Source organism: Orcinus orca, chromosome 18 (genome assembly GCF_937001465.1).
Source record: "Orcinus orca chromosome 18, mOrcOrc1.1, whole genome shotgun sequence".
NCBI classification, from domain to species: Eukaryota; Metazoa; Chordata; class Mammalia; order Artiodactyla; family Delphinidae; genus Orcinus; species Orcinus orca.
Window position 1 is genome coordinate 4,394,030 of NC_064576.1, and position 20,106 is coordinate 4,414,135.

At 38.7% G+C, this 20,106-nt stretch overlaps 1 protein-coding gene and 1 long non-coding RNA gene across 4 annotated transcripts in view; both read left to right on the forward strand.

The window, feature by feature from the left end:
- NALF1 (NALCN channel auxiliary factor 1) overlaps window positions 1-20,106 on the forward strand; it is a 573,794-nt gene that overhangs the window by 198,736 nt on the left and 354,952 nt on the right. The window lies entirely within an intron of this gene.
- On the forward strand, window positions 1,667-18,435 carry LOC125961999 (uncharacterized). 2 transcript variants are annotated; one of them, XR_007473253.1, is made up of 3 exons: window positions 1,667-1,716; window positions 3,093-3,237; window positions 18,380-18,435. It is a non-coding gene; the product is annotated as an uncharacterized LOC125961999 (long non-coding RNA). The 2 variants fall into 2 exon arrangements; XR_007473252.1 differs by lacking the exon at window positions 1,667-1,716 and adding an exon at window positions 2,255-2,292.

The following is a 20,106-nucleotide window of genomic DNA, read 5'->3' on the forward strand; positions in this document are numbered from 1 at the left end:
CTTATGAGTTCTTGAGTGTCCTGACCACATTTTATTTACATTTTACATTGTTTTTTTCAGAATTTCTTGTATCTATATTTTATATGTGTGTTTTATATGTGTTTCCTATAACTGGAGAGCTTTAGAAATTTATTTTTTGAAATGTCACTGACTTTGGAAATTGTATTTATGTCAAACTGTATACATCTGAATACGCTCTTCAACTGTTCTTTTGATTGTAAGCAAAGCCTATTTCCAAAACAAAAAATTAAAGATGGGATGCAGTTTTGGAATCACCAGATCAATTCGTCTTTGTTTCTGAAAATACCTGCATGCTTTATTTTGCATGCCAGTCCTCAGTGGAGACAGGTGCTAATTTTAAAAAGAGCTGCACTAATTGAAATCTGTCAGTGAAATCTACACACCTGCACTTTCATGGGGTTTTTTTGGTGAGGCTTGTTATAAAAGTTTTGGCTTTCATTTCCATTTTTCTGGGCTTTTCTTCTCTGGAGAGCATATGATCCAATAATCATATTCCATTTATCCCCTCGTTCACTTTGAAATTTGGAATATAATGTTTATGCTCATTTTGTCTTAAAGTCATTGACTTTATATACACATGTTTGCATTATAATCTCCTTAAATCTACTTAAATAGAAACTGCTATCAAATCGAGCCTTTAAGACATCTGAATGCAAGTAGCTAAAAGTGGGAATTTTTTTTTCACCCTCTGTTATTGGGTTCAGTGAGGGAGTAGAGCGTCAGCCCATAGAGGCAATTGAAGCCATGGAGAAGACGTCGTCATTGAAAGATGGAAGACAGACAGAGGGAGTAAGAGGACTGATGGCCTTGGAACGTGCCCATGTGTGGAAAACTACAGAAGCTGGAGTGTTATTAGGAAGGGTGTTTCCTAAGGAAGGGGAGACAGAAGGCGAGGACAGAGGAGAGTGAAGGTGACACAGAAGGGGGTCTTCTGCCAATGTCAGCCAAGGCCAGGCCTCTCCAGCCCACCTCATTTATATTTCCTTCCCCAGGGACCAGAATCCAGAAGGGCCACACAGAGGTGTGAATAACCCAAGGAGGTGAAGACAGAGAGAAACCAATTAAATGTGTCTGTGTGTGCTCAAGTATGTGTATGTGTATGTGTATGTGTATGGATAAATGGAGATAGAGAAGTATATAGATACATGGATATGTAGAAAAAGATGCATAGATACAGAGATAGATGCAGCGTTTGTCACCAGAACACTGAAGATACGTATATCCTATCACAGACATTTATAATATCCCGCTGTGGTACAGTAGACTCGTTTTAAATTAAATTAAGTTGCATATGCAGAGTTGTTTCATCAAGTACACATGCTATGCAAATGATGGCTATTATTTATTGCTATTAATATAGTAACATATACATTTAAAATTTTATACCCAGAATATGAAATGTGGAGGATTAAACATAGGTATTGTCATTTCTGAGGCCTCCGGCAATATCATCTTTTCTAAATCTTTGAAGGGGAAGTTGAAGAGGAGACAGAGAGGGAGGAGGTCATGTAGCTGAACTGCTATTTGCCCAGGTTGCTTTTGAAAAACGAGAAGTAATTCATGTGAAATATTTCTCATATTTCTGGCTCTATGTCATCTGTGTCAGAGGAGATGAGTTGTCCCTGAATTTGATGTCAGCAAGGATATGAGGGGCTCATGATAAAGAACACAAATCCTTTGCCACTTGAGGTCCTGGTGAGTCTGTGTGCAATCCCCCAGCCCAGCGATTCCAGACGAGTCCTGCTGTGCATTCTGCTTGTTCATAGCCTGCTTTCTGGAATCGAAAGCTCTGAAGACGGCCTCCAGCCTGAATCCTGGGTGTTCAGTAATCTCAGTGGCGTTGTTTCTGTTAGGTTTGACAAATTACAGAAGTCATTTTCTCATATTTTAACTAACTAAAAATCAAAATCAGGTTTAATATTCAGCTGTTCTCTTAAAAGACAGTTTTTCCCCATTAACATATTTTTCTCATAACTAAAGTATTCTATTTTCAGATTCTGGTCCTCATTAGTAAGATAGTGGGAGCACCACCTACATGGGAGGGGTAAGAGGGGGTGTGCATAAGCCCCTAACACAGGGGAACACAGAGCAGGCACCATATATTGGCAGGTTTTATTATTACGTAATAATTAAAGAATATTTGAAAGTACAGCATAAGAAGAAATATAAGCCATTTTGCCAACATAAGGTAATATTTACAGAGCACCATTATATTTAAACATTCAGGTCTATAGATTCAAAAAGCCGGGAGGTTTGAGTTGAGTTACCAAGGTAAATGCCTCAGCTGCCTCTTGGATGAGCATGAATCCTCATCTTTTCTGTTCAATAATTGATCTGTCAATCACCTCAGAGATGAGAATATTAAACATATGTCATAACATAAACTATACATGTTCTATAAACCGTATCTCAGAATTCCTTTTTGTCTCAAAACATTTGCCTTTTTAGTGCCACACTTAGATCAGACTTGGATATGCAAAATAAAATCTAAACCAGCTATTAATAATTATAACAAAAATATAATTCTGTCTCAATTATTTATTCAACAGATACATATCAAGAGCTTACTCTATGGCAGGGACAGCAGGTAGAAAGATGATAAAAACAGTATTCCAGCTTTTGGGCTCCAGTGGATGAAAATGATACATTGGCTCTGTTCAGTGATGACTTTCTAATACTCTGAGAAGTGCCTGTAGTTTAATGCTATTTTGGGGACAGAGGGTGCTATCTGAGGTTCTTTTCATTCATATGTGGATGTTCAAGGATTTCAGGAAGAATAATGGACTCAAGGAAAAGCCCTAAGTTAGAGAACTCATGGTATATAGAGAGGTATGAATGAACCAGAATGACTACCTGGGGTTGTGCAGTAAACTCAGAGGGGACAGACAGCTTAGCAAACTTTCAAGTACCTCTTGTGTAAGAGAATGGATTTAATCTGACTGGGCAAAGGAAATTCACCAAAGGCATAGATAATAGATGATGGATGATAGATAGATAGATCGATCGATCTACTCCAGTATGTGTGTGTGTCTTTGTGTATTCATTCCCATCTTAAGTTTTTCTGTTTTCAGTGGAAATTTCATCATTACTTTCTGGATTACTCTAACAGCTTCCTAACTACAGGCATACATCGGAGATAGTGTAGCTTCAGTTCCAGGGAGGCACAATAAAGCAAAGACAGCAGTAAAGCAAGTCATATGAATTTTTTGGTTCCCAGTGAGTATAAAAGTTACGTTTATATTATGCTGTAGTCTATTAAGTATACAGTAGCATTATGTCTAAAAACAATGTACATACCTTAATTAAAAAGTACTTTCTTGCTAAAAAGTGCCAACCATCATCCCTGCCTTCGGCGAGTCTTAAAGTAGCCCTTTTGCTGGTAGAGACTCTTTGCCCCCAATTGATGGCTGCTGACCAAACCAGGTGGCGGTTGTAGAAGAGAACCTGGGGGAGGCTGTGGCTATTTCTTAAAATAAGACAGCAGTGAAGTCTGCATATCAACTGACTCATCCTTTCATGAACGACTTCTCTCTAGGGTGCAATGCTGTTTGATAGCATTTTGCTCACAATAGAGTTTCTTTAGAAATTGGAGCCAATCCTCTCAAACACTGCTGCTTCTGTGTCGATTGTATTTAGATAATATCCTATAAATCCTTTGTTGTCATTTCAACAGTCTTCACAGAATCTTCACCAGGAGGAGATTCCATCTCAGGAAACCACATTATTTGCTCATCCATAAGAAACAACTTCTCACCCATTAAAAGTTTTATCATGAGATTGCAACAATTCAGTCATATATTCACGTTCTACTTCTGATTCTAATTCTCTTGCTATCTCCACCACATCTGCAGTTACTTCCTCCACTGAGGTCTTGAACCCCTCAAAGTCATCCAGGAGGGTTGGAATCAGTTTCTTCCACACTCCGGTTAACAGTGGGTTTAGAATACTCAGTAAACCATGTTGTAAACAGATGTGCTATCATCCAGACTTTGTTGTTTCATTTAGGGAGCATAGGCAGATGAGATTTAGCATAATTCTGAAAGGCCCTAGGATTTTCAGAATGGTAAATGAGTATTGCCTTCAACTTAAAGTCACCAGCTGCAGTAGCCCCTAATAAGAGAGTCAGACTGTTCTTAGAAGCTTTGAAGCCAGGCATTGACTTCTCCTCTCTAGCTATGAAAGTTTTAGTGGCATCTTCTTCCAATAGAAGGCTGTTTTGTCCATATTGAAAATCTGTTGTTTAGTGTAGCCACCTTCATTAATTATTTTAGCTACATCTTTTGGACAACTTGTTGCACCTTCTGTATCAGCACTTGCTGCTTCACCTTGTACTTTTTTGCTATGGTGATGGCTTCTTTCCTTCAGCCTCATGAACCAACAACCTCTCCTACCTTCAAACTTTTCTTCTGCAGCTTCCTGCCCTCTTTCAGCCTTCATAGAATTGAAGAGAGATGGGACCTTGCTCTGGATTAGGCTTTGCCTTATGGAAATGTTGTGGCTGGTTTGATCTTCTTTCCAGACCACTCAAACTTTCTCCATTTCAGCAATAAGGCTGTTTCAGTTTCTTATCATTTGTGTGTTCACTGGAGTAGACTTTTAATGTCCTTCAAGAACTTCTCCTTTGCATTCACTGTCTGGTGCAAGAGGCCTTGCTTTCAGCCTGTCTCAGTGTGCAGCTGCCTCCTCAGTAAGCTAATCATTTCCAGCTTTTGATTTAAAGTGAGAGACATGTGACTCTTCCTTTCACTTGAACACTCAGAGGCCATTGTAGGGTTATTAATTGTCCTAATTTTAGTATTGTTGTATCTCAGGAAATAGGGAGGCCCGAGGAAAGGGAGAGAGACAGGGACCTGCTGGTCAGTGGGACAGTCAGAGCACACACAACATCTATCAATTGTTTGCTGTCTTACATGGGTACAGTTTGTGGCACCCCACACAATTGCAATAGTAACATCAAAGATCACTGATTAAAGATCACTGTAACAAATGCAATAACAATGAAAATACTTGAAATATTGTGAGAATTACCAAAATGTGACACAGAGACATGAAGTGAGGAAATGCTGTTGGAAAAACGATGCTGATAGATTGCTCCATCCAGGCTTGCCCCAGATGATTAATTTGTAAAAAATGTAATATCTACCAAGCATAAAGCAAAGTACAATAAAACAAGGTATGCCTGTAGTGTCTTTGCTTCCAAGATCTTCTCACTCCAACCAGTCAAGATATCTTTTCTAAAATTATCTATCTACCTATGTAGCTATCTATATCTATCATCTATCTATCTATCTATCTATCTATCTATCTATCTATCTATATCTATCTATCTGGCATCTATGTACCTTTCTGTGTAACTATCTCTGAAGTAGAATTCATTGGAGTTGATGATCAATTGAACATGTATGCAGTAAGGGAAAAAGAGTTGTTGAGAAAGACTCCAAAGTTTGTAGCTGAGTGAGGAGAGGAATTAGGCCATCACTAATCAAGATGGGGAGATGGAACAATTAGGAGGATGAGGGGAAATTTTGAGTTTTGGACTGATTTTGACAAAGCAAGTCCTTTAAAATAGGTGATTTCTAGCAGACAAAGTGTATGGATCTGAAGCTCAAGAGAAAGATCAGAGTTGAAGCCTGCTGTGTATATATGAATCAAAAGAGTATTTTGGTTGGAATTACATAATTGCCAAAAATTTCAATCACAGTTTTCAGTGATACAACTTCACTCCTTAGAGAACAATAATATAAATTCCTTACAGATAATTGTAAAAACATATTTCAAAGATTTTGTTTGTTTATGTTGACCTGAATAAATATATGTATAATGGGTAAGAGTAGGATATTTTAATAATAAAATAAATATATTATTATTGTTTTCAAAAACAGTAAAAAAATAAAAACTGATTACGATCATTGAAATAGTAATGAGCATTTCATAAAATTGACTTGGCATTTGACTATATGTCTAGAAATTTTTCTTTATTGCATATTAGTCTCTTTTTTTTAACATTTTAAAAGTATTTTCGTTGTGGAATCTGATGAAATGTTAGTAGACTAGCGCTTTGCGTAGAGGGATATCTCAGTGCCCAGATGACAAGTGAATTTTAAACATGTAGACTAGAATTGGAAACATGTGTTAGTCCTTCCTAGAGTTCTTAATAATGGCGGTTCCCTTTGTCCCTGGGTGTCATGTGTGTCACTAGGTGGGTGTCATGTGTGTCATGTTCTTCTTGAATTGGGTGGTTACTTAGTTTCACATCAGTGGTGCTTATGGAGGTACTTTGGATTTGGATTACATAGTAGAATCATTTAAAATTTGGATTTAAAGGAATTTTTATACCATAACTCATCCAATTCTCTTTAGAACAGAGACATAGAGGCCCGAAGTAATTTGTTCAGTCAGCGCCAGGATGAACAGTGAGTGTTCCTGACAGTGTACACCGTATTATTTGTTTTATCTCACTCCTTATATTGGCCAACTGATGGTCACTCAGAAGCCACCTTGCAAAAAGTAGGGCACATTAGTCTTAAGCGATTTAATTCATCTCCATGCTGAGTGGATGAGAGATGGATAAGAAATTGGAAAATGCAAGTCCTCTCAAGTAAATTTTTATGAAGCAGAGAACAGACTATAAATACCCTATTACTTATAATAACAGGGGACAGTTAAAAGGAATGTCCTAAGCGGTAAAAACTTTAATTGCGGAGCCTGTAGGTAAGGATTCATAGAGAAAGAGCATATTAACATCACTTTTTAACCTAATGCCTCAGTGCCGTGATTATTAAAAACTGCCCACATTTTTTTTTTTGCCCATAAGAATTGCCATTTATTCCCGAAGTTGCCAAAATCATCACCAAGCACATTTTTTATAAATGATTTTGAAATGAAAACATCAATAATAATTTTTTAAAAATCCCATTGGCATTCCATGTGAAAGCTAATCAGGGTTCGTTTGTTTGTTTAGTTTTTTTAAGTAACATTTGCAAATTGACTAGATCAGTTTAGACAATGGTTTTTTTCCTGAATAAGAAAGAAATTTGTGACTGAAAGAATGTTCAAGATATTACTTAAAACTCGTTTAGTCTCTCATTTTAAAAGAGCATTGAGAATTACAGCAAGCAACTAAAAAACCCCTGTTACCTTTTGATATGCAAAATACTTTAGTGAACTTACTTCACCTAATTATCTTTTCCATTTGCTGTATAGTTGTGAGCACGTTGAATCAATACACCTTTTAATAATGTGAAACATTTTATGAAATGTAGAAATGGTAAACCGTTCCTCAGAAGTTTCTGCCACACAAAAGGAGCTGAAGTAAAGGGTGGGCTGCCTTGAAGGAAACGTGTGTTCCCTCTAACAATCTTGGTAATGGCCTCAGAGTCTAATTGAGGCTCACAAAATAAATAGCAAGAGATCAATTTGTGTTCTCACTTGACATTCTGCTTGAAAAAACAATGACAGGAAGGGGTATCCCAGTGGAAGGAAAGTGGGGATTTGGGGAGGTGTAATGTCCATTACATGGAAAGGGCTTTGGACTTTGCCTTAAATCAGCTAAAGTGCACTGTACAAATGCAAAGTGAAGCCGCAGCGCTGTCTGTTGATTTATATACCAAATGACCAGAGCATGAATCTTGGCTGTCTTTTTAAATGAAACTTCTTGCTTTGGAAAAACATCAAGTGTCTGTTACAAGGGTAGCAGGCCTTCATGATGGTTTATTAAAAAACGAACAAACATAAAAGTTCAATCTTATGGGTAAGGAAGGGGTGTCCATGCCACTGAAGAGAAGTGTCTGATTTGTGTGATAGCTTGTGTATTTTCAGATTTATGAGAGAATAATTTCATCTTCGTAACATTTATGGATTCTATATAGACATTACTTAGAAATGAAAATAGAATTACTGTCCTTGTTTTTTTTTTTTTTTTCTACTTTCAAGGCAGAAAAAAAGCCTTTAACATTGCATTCCTATTGTTTAAATGAGCTGGATTTCAGAACAACTCCAGGGTGATAACTACCCTCAAGTTTAAGACAAAATAAGTAAACCCATGGAAGGCATTCGTACTGAGTGCTTGCAAATTTGTACTTTCTCTCTGGAAAGCAGGATGCTTTTAGAACTAAGCTGAGAATTAATAATAATAGAAGGGGGGAAGAAAATATAGAGTCCATAGTTACCGTGCTTTCTCCATAGTGGTATTTCATTTGATCCTTTGTTCCACGTCGCTTTCTGAGTGGCATTTTTCTTTAAGCCTTATGTGTAGGCTTTAAAATATAAGTTTATAGGAAATTGCACTCCTAGGCATACAGGGGAGAATGTGCCCCTACTGCAGACATTCAGGCCGCTTTCATGTAGAGAAAATATAGGTCCAAAAGGAACTCCTTCATTAAGGTTTCACTGGCACATATGAAAAGACAATCTCCCCCTCACCCATGGTAAATAACACTGAAAAGAATATGACTTCCTGTGAAATTATGAACTCCATTATGGGCTTTTCTAAAAATAATCATAAGGATGAAAAAGCCTCAAGAAATCTGTTCATTTTAATAATACAGGGCCTGGTAAATAGTATTATGGAATCAAGCTGGTGCAGTGCTTAATCTCACAAGGTACTCATTTCTTTTCATAAGTTTTTGAAAATCACTCTCTAATTCCCATATCCCAGGGGAAATAATAATGTATTTTCTAGGTGATTAAAACTTTCCTAAGTTCAGTTGTACATAGACCCAGGACTAAATCAATTGGATTAGAACTATTTCAACAGGGGACAAAAATCACCTCTTTATGTTTTGATTCCATTTTTAGTGTGTGTGCCATATTGAAACTGAGCGCAGCTTCTGGAATCGCTCCTGGTAGGATGTTGTAGGGAAGCATAAGGAACACTATGCCACTCTGAGATTGACTCAACTTTTGGAGATCATTCTTGCACTATGTGGCAGAGAAGAACGAAAAATAAAATGTGCCTTTGTTTACTTAGCCACTTTCTTATTGTAGATCTTCTTGATGGTTTCCAGTTTCTAGTTATGAATAATAATTCAAGGAGCAAATTTGCATATAACTTTTTTACAGTATCTGTGATTGTGATGGATTTATAAAAGTGGGAGTTCATGGTTTTTTTAAGATTTTGACATATGTGTCATCTCATCAGTTATTGACAAAACTATTAAACATCCATTGTCATTATTTTCCAATTTTATGTAGTGGGTAAGATGAACAAGTTGAAAAGAAAACTTTTTATAATCTACATAGTCAATCTTATTAAAGATATTTATTTATTATTGGCTGCGTTGGGTCTTCGTTTCTATGCGAGGGCTTTCTCCAGTCGCGGCGAGCGGGGGCCACTCTTCATCACGGTGCGCGGGCCTCTCACTATCGCCTCTCTTGTTGTGGAGCACAGGCTCCAGACGCGCAGGCTCAGTAGTTGTGGCTGACAGGCCTAGTTGCTCCGCGGCATGTGGGATCTTCCCAGACCAGGGCTCGAACCCGTGTGCCCTGCATCGGCAGGCAGACTCTCAACCACTGCGCCACCAGGGAAGCCCCAATAACACCTATTTTAAAAGATTGACTATGGGGCTTCCCTGGTGGCGCAGTGGTTGAGAGTCCGCCTGCCGATGCAGGGGACACGGGTTCGTGCCCTGGTCTGGGAAGATCCCACATGCCGCGGAGCGGCTGGGCCCGTGAGCCGTGGCTGCTGAGCCTGCGCGTCCGGAGCCTGTGCTCGGCAACGGGAGAGGCCACAACAGTGAGAGGCCCGTGTACCGCAAAAAAAAAAAAAAAAAAAAAAAATATATATATATATATATATATATATAAAATAGGTGTTATTGAACTAAATAAATACTCTGGATGTTGAGTGAACAGGTGCAAATTTTTTCTGCTTTGAATATGGAACCCCTCATGTACCATTCATGCACTAAATTGACTAAGCTGTGTCTACATTGCAGAACAACCTGTCAGTTCAGAGAAGATAATCACTCAAAACAGTTATTTGGTGTCAGGTAGGAGCGAATTTTCTCTTTTCAACAGACTTTGTTGCTGTTGTGTAGCTCAGACTAGAAAGAACATTTATTCCAGAAGTATTACCCTTCCTGGAAAACTGTACCATTCACCTGGCTTGGAACACCAATGAAAGGCCATATGAGAGAATGATAAAGAGGAAATGAACACTGGGATTAAATGGAGAGAAAGAGACCGGGTTATTCTTTTCAGCATGTCATTAATAAACTTTGATTTTCCAGAAAAAATTTGTATAGACAACCAGTGCCGAACATAAAATGCAGCAGTAAGATATGTAGAAATGAAAGATGGGAAATTGTGGTATTTCACAATATCCCTAAGGTACTTTTAAGTATGTTCTGATGTGCAACACCTTAAATAACTATTTTTGCATTAAAAATTTTTTAATCACTTAAGATGTAGCTAATAATTTGGAGTGGGTGGTTCATATCTGTGTGCTGTTTTCTGCTCAGTGCCAGAAAGTTGACCTCTTTTCTGAATCACAGGATGCTCCCCATTTAGACCTTTATTATCAAAAACATTGAACCAAGGTTTTTTTTCAGGTTACATTGCCCCTGGGTGGAGATGAATCTAATGCTAACTCTACATAAAGCTGCAAGTAGAGATAGGTTACGATCAAATTATCAGGTGCTGGTGGAAATTTAATCTGTAAAGGCAAAAAAAAAAAAAAAAAAGTGATATTCTCTGTGGGAGTTCCTTGCCTGCACTCTGATTGTTGATAATTCCTCAGCATTAGTGACTGAGGCCCTGAAGGGCAAAAGGAATCATGTGCCTATGGCTAGATTAATGCATGTTGGAAAAAGCCAGGGGTTATGCAGAAGAAATCTATGTGTTAAAAGCTCGTAAATGTCTATGGTTTAGCATCTGAATGTGTTACTTTTAACTTTGGCCTGAAAGTATAACCTAGCATTTACCCAGAAAATTTGGAAACAGAACATCTTTCCCCAGCCCTGTCTTCCACTCCTCTCCTCCTTTATTGAGGAGATAAGGGGAACATCGATGGTGATGGTGAGATAAGGGGAACATCGATGGTGATGGTGAGATAAGGGGAACATCGATGGTGATGGTGAGCAAGCCGTCAAAGAACGTCATCCTCAAAAGAGGAACCGAGGGAGTGGGGAGCTAAAGGTCAAAGGCCACAGATATGGGCATACCTAACTTTACAATTTAGCTCTGTCTGTTCTACAATTCACTATTCAAAGGTTTTTACAGCAAAAATTAGGAAGAACCCAAGCACTTATCCATAAATATCCACAGATACTATCACTTGTATGTGGAATCCAGAAAAATGATACAGATGAACCTTTTTGCAAAGCAGAAATAGAGACACACGTTAAGAACAAATGTATGGACACCAAGAGGGGAACCGGGGATGTGGGATGAATTGGGAGATGGGGATTGACACATATACACTATTGATACTATGTATAAAATAGATAACTAGTGAGAACCTACTGTATAGCACAGGGAACCCTACTCAGTGCTCTGTGGTGACATAAATGGGAAGGAAATCTAAAAAAGAGGGGATATATGTATACGTATTATAGCTGGTTCACTTTGCTGTACAGCAGAAACTAACACAACATTGTAAAGCAACTATACTCCAATAAAAATTAATTTTAAAAATTGATTAGGTTGCATTGATTATAAAATATCTTAGGATGGGTTAAATTTTAAAATAGCGTAGAGTGATGTGTCCATTATGCTACCTTTTTTGTGATAAAGAGGGAAATATGAATGTGTGTGAGTATATCTGTGTGTGTGTGTGTTCTGTGTGTTTGTGTGTGTGTGTATCTGAGTGTATAAAACAGAGGGATATACACAATGAGGTGAGAATGGGTCGGTGAGTGTGAGAATTGAGGACAACAGAAATTAGAGTCAGAGCAAGACTTTTTAATATATAATTTATTAAATCATTTTGATTTCTAAGCCATAGGGATGAATTACCATTCAAAATAATAAAACTCACTTAAAAGAATAAGCTTTATACCAGCTTTAAAAGTTATATTACTCATCTAAAAATAACAGCTTGCCAGAAAAAAGAATTATACAAGATGACATCCTGTGGTTTTTCCCAGAACTACAAATTGAAGTCTCTGATTTTTAAGAATTTTTACCAAGAAAATTCAATATATGGTAGAAGGCAAGAGTTATGATAAATAATTTGAATTTTAAGAGCTCCAATAATTGTCTCCTATGTTTTTTTTCCCCATCCTTCCTCTCCATTGGCCACACAAAATTGTACTTACATTTGTATAAACCACGCATTGGCTTAGTAGAAGTACATTACACAGTAAATCAGAAGAAATTTATACATCTACCTCTTGTAAGTACCTTTAGATAATTCACTAACATTTCTGAGCCTTCATTTCTTTGTTTGTAAAGTGAGGATGATTATTCCTCCATCACTGAGTTATTCTCCAACAAGACTTAATGCTATAATATTCAGAAACCTTTTACAAATTTTTAAAGTCCTATGGGAATGAAAATTGAAAATATGGCTATTTTGTTACACAACTGGACGGTAGTTATGCTTCAACCAACCAAGTGTATATGTTGATGCAATATACACATCCCTCTATACATTTTCATCCATTGTAATCGTTTAAAATGCTTGTGCCTGTCATTCTCACTCCATCTACAAAATACTTCCTTATCCTTTGGGCCAAAATAATTTCTTTCCTTCTGTTCTTTAATTAAATAGTATTTAGTCCAAAAAGTTGTTTCTAATTCATACTGTCTTCTGTGTGTGGCCATTTTATTTGCTGAATTAATGAATAGATATTTATGAGCATGTACTGTGTTTTAAAACGCTCAGGAATGTTGGGGGAGCACAGAGACACCATGGCACTCCACCCTCCTTACTTCCCAGCAAATGTGCCCTATCTTTGCATTTCTACAGAGGTTTTGTGCAGTTGACTCGAACCATGCATACAACAGAAAGAAACGGTGGCGCAGATAGATAGTATATTTACCTTTATTTCACTTAGGACTTTGGGATATTTTTGCATCTAAAATTCTTAAGCATTCAAAACACTTCCAAGAGTAGCTTTAGAGATACTGTTCAAGAGGAGTTAACTAATTTTCTAATTTCTTTACCCTGTTCCAAAGCTCAGAAATATTTCCTTTCTCAATGATGTAGACCTTCAACCTAAACAATGTGACCGTGCATGAAAAACAATGTTTTCCTGAAAAAAAAATGCATATAAAGAAAAATTGCTGTATGTTTGTTTCTTTGAATACAGATTCAATAAAAGAAAAGTCATGATAGGAGATATTAAAACAGTAGATTTATAAACCCTCTAACTTAATTATATTAATCGAACTTGAAAGGCTAATTATAGATAATAGAGTTGACTATGTATGTGTGTTTTATAATGTATGCTCTCCGTGCTTTCTTGTGGGAGCCATAAGCCCAGGTGACTCAAGCCCTTGTGATCCAGCTTGGAGCTGAACCCACTGCATTCTTAAGAGCAAGTCTTTGGCAACAGTGGAACCTATTACAAAAGTTCTTTTTCTTTTTTCATTTAAAACCAGTAATTTATGTTTTAATTTTTCCCAGATTCATTGAGTTATAATTGAGATGTAACACTGTGTAAGTTTAAGGCATACAAGTTGCCGATTTGATACACTTAAATACTGGGAAATGATTACCGCCGTAGTCTTAGCTAACACCTTCATCGTGTCACATAATTACCATTTCTTTTTTGTGGTGAGGACATTTAAGATCTATTCTCCAGCAACTTCCAAGTATGTAATACAGTATTGGTAACTATAATCACTATGCTGTACATTTAATCCTCAGAACTTATTCCTCGTATAACTGGGAGTTTGTACCTTTTGATCAACGTCTCCCCTTTTCTGCTACCCTGGCAACCACCATTCTACTCTCTATTTCTCTTGAGTTCAGCTTTCTTAGATTCCACATATAAGTGATATTACACAGCATATGTTTTTTATATACTGGCCTACTGTAGATTTTGCTCGCCAAATCAGGTTCGTTTGATGATCTCTACAATTTTTCGTGATGCAGTGAATGTGTTTGCCAGATATTCATGGTCTCATATCATGTATTTTTTTTTTCACTTTGACAGGAAACTACTGTATAATGTCTCAATCATTCCCAATTCCATTGCTAGGCCTTGGTTCTGTAATAGCTTCTGAAAACCATTCCCTATAGGGTGCACTGTCTAAAGGGTACAAAAACCCAAAAATAAACATACCTCGGGCTTCCCTGGTTGCGCAGTGGTTGAGAGTCCGCCTGCCAATGCAGGGGACACGGGTTCGTGCCCCGGTCCGGGAAGATCCCACATGCCGCGGAGCGACTGGGCCCGTGAGCCATGGCCGCTGAGCCTGTGCGTCCGGAGCCTGTGCTCCGCAACGGGAGAGGCCACAACAGTGAGAGGCCCGCGTACCACAAAAAAAATAATAATAATAAAAATAAAAATACCTGAGCTATATCCGAAGTGGAATAGTTTTTGCTGGTGAATAATGATTTGTTCATGAATAATCACTGACATTCCACCTGGGCAGATGGATTTGTAAATCCCTGGGGTGAAAGCAACGCCAGGGTTTTGTATAGAATATTTTTCTTTTTCAGTAGCTTACGTCTGAGGTAAGCAGGAGAGTTCATCAGAGACAGAAGATCGGTGGAATAGAATAATCATTATTGGAAAATCTCTCTCATGGGCATACTTCAGATGTCATTCTGTGAGTTCCAGCAACATCTCCCCTGGAGGGGCCACCCCAGTTACACATGCCAGGGCCGACTCCCGGAGCCAAAAAGGACAGGGAGGCTCGGTTGACTTGATCATTCATGATCATACTCGGATCAGAACCCAGGTGATTGGCTTGCAATTTGATTTCTGCTCAGGAAGTCAGAGCCCTGTCTGGGCCTTCATTATAGCCTCAGGGGAGCAGCACATCTCAATTTTTCTCATGGGTTTTGAGTGTTCAGCCTTAGAGTAGGGGTGACAGGTCAGATAGCCAAGCATTACATTCAAGAAGGCCTGGGTGAAATGTATATGGTCCCTGGGGAACAAGAATACCTAGAAGCAGAAAGCAGTATCCTAGCAACTACAATAGAGGAAAAAACAGTACAACCACTTTATATTTTTAAACCTCTTTATTGGAGTGTAATTGCTTTACAATGGTGTGTTAGTTTCTGCTGTATAACAAAGTGAATCAGCTATACGTATACATATATCCCCATATCCCCTCCCTCTTGCGTCTCCCTCCCACCCTCCCTAGCCCACCCCTCCAGGAGGTCACAAAGCACCGAGCTGATCTCCCTGTGCTATGCAGCTGCTTCCCACTAGCCATCTGTTTTACGTTTGGTAGTGTATATATGTCCATGCCACTCTCTCACTTCGCCCCAGCTTACCCTTCCCCCTCCCCGTGGCCTCAAGTCCATTGTCTACGTCTGCGTCTTTACTCCTGTCCTGCCCCTAGGTTCTTCAGAACCTTTTTCTTTTTTTTTTTGATTCCATATATATGTGTTAGCGTTAGTGTACGGTGTTTGTTTAGTACAACCACTTTAAAGTGAGAGCCGGTTACAGTAGCACATCATGGGAATGGGAACAGCAGGCACGCAAAACACGAGTTTTGCTAGGACTGTGCTTCTGATGACTCAACAACCCTCTCTCTGTAATTTCACATCAGTCTAATTTAGTTTAAAAGTTCACCACACCGGACTATTTTGCTGTCTTGTTTCTCACAGTTCACAGCTTCTTGATAGAGTTTAGAATGGTTAACTATTGCCACTATTAAAGATATGTTCCTTCATGTTTCTACAGTTCTTTTAACCTTAAGGAAGCTTAATGATACTAGAAAGTATTTATCAAATCAAAAGTATAATAAGAAAATATTATTATTGACCTGGAAATACGCAGACTACCTAACAGTAGACTGTTGTGTTAACACTGTAATTTGGGACAGGAAGAATTTGATGAAATTGCAGGGAGAGCTGAGGCACTCAGATGTAATTACTCACTCGGAGATCAACCACAGCACTGCATCCCTTCCTTGATGGGATGAGTCAGAAGCAAAACTTTCAGGATCAGGAGTTGGTCTGATGTTAAACACGTGTCCTGCTTGACAGAATGATGCTCCCTGGGATTATTAGTCAAGCGTGCACTGTATGTGAGCTCTCAGTAAGCTTGGTACCGTGAAAGCTATGACGAGGTGAATGGCGTGTGTCCTTCCTACTGCACTTGAAACAGAGAAAGCAAGAGAAGGAGGCGGAGAGAGAAATAGAGAGGAAAGAGCCTGAAGGAGACAGAAAGGATTACTTCTAGTACTGGGGACTAACGTTTCTCTTCAAATAAACCAGACATTTGGGAAAACTTAGAAATACACAGGGATGGTGATTAATTGAGATAAGGGGAAGCTCTGAGTTAGTGTGATGGACAAATTTCTATCATGCCCTCCCCACACAGACAGTTCCAGATTTCTCTACTACATGGTCCTATGGGAATGGAATATGAAAGGAAGAATATGATTGAGTTGGAAATACACTCAATATTTAGGAGGCTGCATCTGACATAATTTGTTGGCTGGGTGTTGTTGTGCACTAAATATATACATTGATTGCCATTTTATACCCTAAATTCTAAAGAGTGGTTGGTGGACAAAAAACCAGGGTTCTCACTGCTGTGAGAAAGTCATTTAGTGCAAAAGTATCAGAAACCACTGCTCATCCATCAGGGAACCCATGGATGGGAAGACATCCTGTGATTGATATAGGTGAGAAAAATGATGCAGATAAAGAGTCCAGCTGGTAAAGAATCCCGTTAAAGATTTGTGAACATTCAGTTATAGAACTGCAGGGATTTTTCTGTTCCTCTTAGAATGTCTGGAATGCCACATACAATTAGAGATTATCCTGTTTTATTCAAACAGTAGCACATTATTCCCCATATAGATTATCTCTCTTAGTGTATGTGGCTCTTTGTGGCGCAGGTATTGATAGCTTTAAATATCAAGGGTGTCTCCCACTTGACCAAATCATCACCATTCTTTTGAAATCCCTTCTCTGGCTCACCATCAAGTTGTGGTTCCAGTGTGTACTTTGGATTTCAATGATAAGCTTCCTGGCTAAGGATTGGTAGCTTTCCTTTTTTTTTTTTTCTGTCCTACAGGAGGTTTTTTGTTTTTTGGTTTTTGGTTTTTTTGAACAGGTTTCAAACATCACAATTAGGGATTATTCCATTTTAAAGGCCCTATAAAAGCCAATTGGAAAATTCCAGGAAAAAAATGTTCCATTGATGCATGCCAGATTACTTAATAATGAACACACAAAAAGAACGACACCTGTTTCTTTCCAACCCCCTAATCTATTTATGATTTGGGAAATTTGACAAGAAAACAGAATGTCCAGGCATTAGAGCCTCTGAAATTTCCATATTGGCCTCCTCTGGAAAAAAATAGCTTTGACGGCTGTTGTTTTGGTTAAATCTTATCATATAATGTGGTTACATTAGAAGTGTAAATGAGGCCTGCGTTCCTGTCCCGGTTCTGCGGGCAGCTCCTCGTGTACCTGGAAGCAGTTCGCTCATTCACATAAGGCAGGTGGCAGGACTGCACGATGCCTGAGAAAGTTCCAAGTCAAATAGTCTGTGGTTTTCTCTAAAACTGGAATTGATTAGATGCTTGATATATTTTCTTAGCTTTACAAATTTGACTTTAGTAAAAGATTGTATATTTGGCTCTGATCTAATAAAGAAAAGTGCAATATGTAAAAGATTAGTTGTATATTCTGAGGCAACCCTGTCTGAATATTGCATCAGAGAACTATATTCCTTCCAAAATCCTTGTTTATGATCGGGGTTCAGGAGAGAGTAATAAGATACTCTCTGATGGAGTAATGCACCTCTTGTCAGTTCAGGTATCAGGTGAGGAAGATCTTCTAGGGTAGCAATGGTCAGAACGAAGAGGAAGAGGTGCGCGCAAGAAATATTCAGAAATAAATCAGCCAGACTTTGCCACTGTTGCCACATCTTAGCTCACGTCCAAACCGTCCATCTCGTTTCCTTTTCACCCCCTACATTCTAATCCTCAGACTTCTCTCTCACAAACCCGACACAAGTGACGTCTACCAGCCAGTCCTGCAAACTGCATCTCGGCCACTCCTTGCTCTCACCTGGAGAGGTGTTCAAAGTGGTCTCTTGTTTTCCACCCTGTCCCGATGTTAATTCATTTCCCACACAACAGTGAAATGATCTTTTGAAAAGTATAAGTTAGAACATGTCACACTTCCATTTAAAACTCAAGAGTCTTTCCTTTGCACTGTGACATAACATGACCCTATGGCTCACAGCCCTCCACCCTTACCTTCCTTCTCCTTCTCCAGGAATGTTCTGCCCACACTGTGAATGGCTGGTTTCTTCTGGCTTCATCCAATCTCAGGTGAGATCTCCTTTCTTCAAAGAGGCTTTTCCTGAGCTTCTTACTTTAGGTCCTCCTATCCCAGCGCCCTGTTTATATGCTCCATAGCACTTATTACAACCTGTAAGTAGCTTTAAGGTATTTGTGTTTCTTTTTTATTATTTGCTTGATGACAGCAGAGATCTGCTTGTATTATTCACTGTGGAATATTCTAATGAGTATGTGTTGAATGAATGAATAATTAGATGAACACAATGCACTTCTCAGTTTCGTTACCCGCACCAAGCACTTTGAAGAATGAGACACAGCAAAATTTCAGTGAGAAAAGGTGATCACAGAAACGCTGGAGCATTTAGCTTCTTCCGAGTGGCAGATTATGGACAATGGGGGACGGGGGCGGGCAGCATAGAAACACTGGCTGCCAGGCTGCTGCAGGTGTGCTAAGGAGAAGAAGGAAAAGGAAGGTGGAGATAACATCTGGACCCGTGCAGCAAGCTCGCTCTCCACTCCGCTGCTTCTTTAGTGATCTTCTTCTTTCCATTTGTCATTCTTGTGCTGCTTTATCTTCCTGCCTCAATTAATTTTTTTCTTTCATTTTGTGGCACTTTTCTTGCTTTGTTTTTGCCATCTCTAACCCAGGGTTGTCCGCACGCTCCTTCTTTGTGGCTCATCTTTGCTGGAGCTGTTCTTTACTGGTTTGTTCACCATCCACTGTGGTGACGGTCAGACTATTGTTAATTCTTGAGAATTGATTTTTTTTTATCAGGTACCTAGAGCCAAAATGTTCACCCAGTTTCTGAAAAGTTGCTCTTCAAACACATTGTTCTAGGAAGCATTGTGTTCTTCCTCATTGCTGTGAAAAGGAAAACTATAGAATTCCTTCACAGAATGATTATAACTAATGGTTCTCTGGCAAGACAGTTGAATGTAGTCGATGGATGGTAAATTAAGTGATTCCTTTCATCAGGCATAAAAAAAGGGGCTTCATATCATAGAGTATATACCTGGATCGTTTCCTCAAATGGAGGACACGTTTTGTCAAAGTTTCATGGTTAAATTTAGAAGGACATGAATATGTTCAAATTTAAGGAAGCAAAATTTTAAATGTAAAACACCTAATTTCTTTTATTTGGGTTATTAAGTCCCATGACAAATGGAACGTGTCTCTCATGAATTTAGCTTGCTAAATGTGCACTTACTTATACGTACTGGGGAAATCCGATTTTGTATATACCCGGGCATTTTTATGTTAAAAATAATTTTTCAGAATAACTAAGCTTCATGCTCTACATGGAAAAAACAAGGATTGCTCTGTAAGAGGTTTTTGCTTCTCCACACCTAGATGTTTCATTTCTGTATTTCTCTTCTTGGGTGGCATCTGACTGCAAATCCAGCGGTTTCTGCAGTCCAGGAAGATGTGCTCTCACCTCCATCCACGGGTCACTCTCCATCTGCTGCAGTGGGAGAGTTCCTGGCGGCATGGGTACTGGCTTGTCCTTTTACTTCTGTAACTATTCCTGATGACTGCAGAGCACTGAATGTCTTCTCATATGTCATCCTGTCTGGCATTTGCTCTATAAAGGGTGGATGAAATAGCAGCTACTGACATTTGCTCTGGACTAAAGGAGGGGAGAGTAAGCATCTTGTTTTCTGGGTAGCAGGTAGGTTTTCAGAAGGTTTCCCTGAATTCTG